At 45.8% G+C, this 3,376-nt stretch overlaps 1 long non-coding RNA gene across 1 annotated transcript; it reads right to left on the bottom strand.

The window, feature by feature from the left end:
• Nucleotides 1-553: 553 nt before the first annotated feature.
• LOC310833099 lies at nucleotides 554-3,021 on the bottom strand. Its single transcript, XR_014558563.1, has 2 exons — nucleotides 2,865-3,021; nucleotides 554-1,386 (listed from the first exon to the last, which is right to left on the bottom strand). It is a non-coding gene; the product is annotated as an uncharacterized lncRNA (long non-coding RNA).
• Between the last annotated feature and the right edge of the window lie 355 nt (nucleotides 3,022-3,376).

Below are 3,376 nucleotides of genomic sequence, written 5' to 3'. Positions count from 1 at the left end.
GTGTTCTGTTGCGCCAGAAGTGGCTTAGTCATGCTGGCCACATGATCCAGAAAAACTGTCTGTGGACAAACGCCTGCTTCCTTGGCCTGTAAAGCGAGATGAGTGCCGCAACCCCAGAGTCCTTTGCAACTGCACTTAACTGTCAGGGGTCTTTTACCTTTTTGGGCATGAGCTAGAACTTATTCCCTCTCTCAAGGGAAGGGATTGGAATTGAGGCTGTCAGAAGTGAGTGCGCAGAAGGGTTAGTTCTGTGGTCTGGTATCTTGTCCATCTTGGCAGATTTAGGAACCATAAAAGGAGCTAGTTCTTCAATGAATAAACTTGGGAATCTGCTGCCGGAATATGTGATGACAATGGCCACCAGCATAAGGGGGTTAGTTGCCCTTGTCATAGAGCAGGGGTAGGCAATGTGTTGCCCCCCTCCCAGATGATGTGGGGCTCCAAACCCCTTCATCCCTGACCTTTGGACCAGCAACCTTTGGAAGATGCCACACTGGTTACCTTGTGACAGAGGATGAAGTGAAAGGAAGGAAAAGAAAACTCGAACAGAATCTTTCTATGATATGCTGAACATTTTAATGTGAAAATGAAGGAAGGAGTCAGTGGAAATGACTCAGGGCAGATGGAGATAAATGCAACAGGGAACACTGAAAAAACAATAATCAGACATGTTGACATGTAGACATCAGAAAGACAAAGCTGATAAATGATTGTAGGCTAAGCCAACAGGGTTGACCACCAGTCTTCACTTTGGCCATGTTGACTTAGTATCTTTTATAGTTGAAGTAGTTGTGGTAGAGGGTCCTGGTTCATCAGTAATGGGTGGAATAGAAGGTGATAGGTGTGGTTGGGAAACAGGAGCCTGCTCTTAAGATAAGCATGCCAAGATAGGAAAAACTCAAAGGACTAAAGTAAAAGCAGCATCTGGATTGGTAAGAGAAGTGCTGAGGCCTCACAAATCCCACAGGTTCCACAGTGGGGTTTCTGGAGCACTCAGCATTTCTGAATACCACGTTCATTCATTCAGTCGAGGATCAGAATCTTGAGTCTTCTTTCTTGGATATTCCGTCAATGTTGTGTCTCAGATTTACATGGCCAGCCTTTTCCTTGGTAGGAAGCTCGGCCAAAAGGGACACAAACCCTTATGACACGGTACCCTGGAGGACACGGCAGACCAGGATAGCAGGGGATGCACCCTGTGATGGGGCGATACCCCCGAGGACATCCCCAACTCCGGCCAGGAAACTGTGGACGTTGTGGGTAGCAGCCTGGATACTGATAAGAGAAAGAGTCAAGGCTGGAGAAAGCATCCATTTCTGGCTCATAGAAGTCTTCCAACAGCATACTGTCATTCAGGAAAGACATGTTGGAGCAGAGAGGGTAGATCTGAAATGACATTTGGATGCAGCAATTATGATCCACAAATACTGGATTAAAACAGAGATGCAGAACCTCAGACCCAGGTGCCAACTCCAGGCCCCTCTACCTAGCTCCCAGAACTCTCCCCAAGTCACACATCCTTTTTGACAGCGGCACCCCTTCTTCTCCACAGTTCACAACCTGACCCTGCTTCAAGTCCCATTTATTTTTTGCCTGCCTGGAAGGTGCTCTTGAAATCTGTCAATTCCTCTCGCTTGTCTGAAAGGAAGGGACAGAGGAGTGTGCAATTGCATGTAGAAATTTGCCCACTGCAGAAAAGGTGTCATTTACATTAATAACTCCTCCCTCTTTTGTCTCTGGCATCTCCCACCATTGGCTATATGTCTATGAGAGAGAGGGGTGGGAAGAGAGAAAATTGGCCCAAGTTCCTGATCTTAGTTGTACATCTGACCAAAGGCTCATCCAGTCTAGCATCCTGTTCTCACAGTGGCCAGCGAGAAGACCCAATGGGAAGCCCATAAAGAGGACCTTGTTGAAACAGCACTCTCTACATTGCTGTTTCCCAGCCCTGGCATTCAGAGGCTCCCCTGCTCTGACACTAGAGGTCTATCATAGGCACCCCGGCTGGTAGCAAGGACACTGTTGCCTAAATCTGCAACTGATCTCCCTTGTGGTGGGATTCCATGGCAAGAATGAATGCCTCTGCAATACATTGCATCTACCTTCTCAAAGCATGTTGCTTTCCTTCTACTGCATCTCTTCCATTGCATAAGGAGAATGTGCCCACTTGAGGAAGGGGCCATAGCTCAGTGGCTGAGCATCTGTCTTCCATGCAGAAACTCCTAGTTTCAATCCCCAGGATCTCCAGGTAGGGCAGGAAGAATTATTGAATTCCCATAACTCAAGTGGCTCATCATATTATTTTTTTCCATGCAGAAGATTTCATGTTCAACTACCAGCACCTGATGATAGGACTGGGAAGGGCCCGGTTTGAAATCCTGGAGAACACTTGTCGGTGAGTGTAGACAGTACTGAGCTAGTTTGAGCAGCGATCTGACTCTGTAAGGGAGCGCTCCCTCTGTTCCATTTGAACCCCCCAAATTCCCCAAAATTTTCTCTCTAGGAAATATTTTTGGGGACGTTGTGTCTCCAAACCATTTCAGCTATGCCAAATTCAGAGACTCTTTTCTTATGTGTCTCCAAACAATTTCAGCTATGCCAAATTCAGAGGCTCTTTTCTTATGAAGACTAGAACACCCATGAAATGGTGATCATTCATGAGAGGCATCTGAACACAAACCACAGTTCAACTGAAACACTCGTTTTGAATATTTTTCCAGAATTTTGTGCAGAGAAAAAGTTGAACATTTATCTCAACGTTTCGGTCTGGGTAAAAAAATACCAAGTTAGTCTGATATTTAACAACCTACAGAGAAGAGAAGTATTTCTATCAGCAAGAAACCCACAAACAGGGAACAATTTACCTGGCTTCCTGCTGGATCCGAAGAGATACTTTCAGAGTATCAGATGCTTCTGGAGCAATCTGCTGGGAGACAGCCCTTTTTATATGGTTTGTTGGCGTGCATAGAGGAAATCTTGCTCAATTCCAGGAAATAAAAATTAATCGTTAGATCTTTAATTGTCAGCTGTTTGACTTCCCTGTTTAATGTTTTTCACCCATCCTTCCCTTCGCAAAGGAAGCAGGTAAACAGTGTGGGTGGTGGTGTGGGAAGGGTGTCTGAGATTACTCGATAAAGCTGGAATCCCATATCAGCTGGACGCAATGGAGCTTACTTCCAAGTAGACACATGAGGATTGTGCTGAAAGTTTGTTTTAGAATACAGTGGTACCTCGGGTTAAGTACCTAATTCGTTCTGGAGATCCGTTCTTAACCTGAAACTGTTCTTAACCTGAAGCACCACTTTAGCTAATGGGGCCTCCTGCTGCCGCCATGCCGCCACCGCACGATTTCTGTTCTCATCCAGAAGCAAAGTTC

Source organism: Podarcis gaigeae (assembly GCF_964106915.1).
Source record: "Podarcis gaigeae genome assembly, chromosome: 16".
NCBI classification, from domain to species: Eukaryota; Metazoa; Chordata; class Lepidosauria; order Squamata; family Lacertidae; genus Podarcis; species Podarcis gaigeae.
This window is presented reverse-complemented; position numbering and strand designations above follow the sequence as displayed.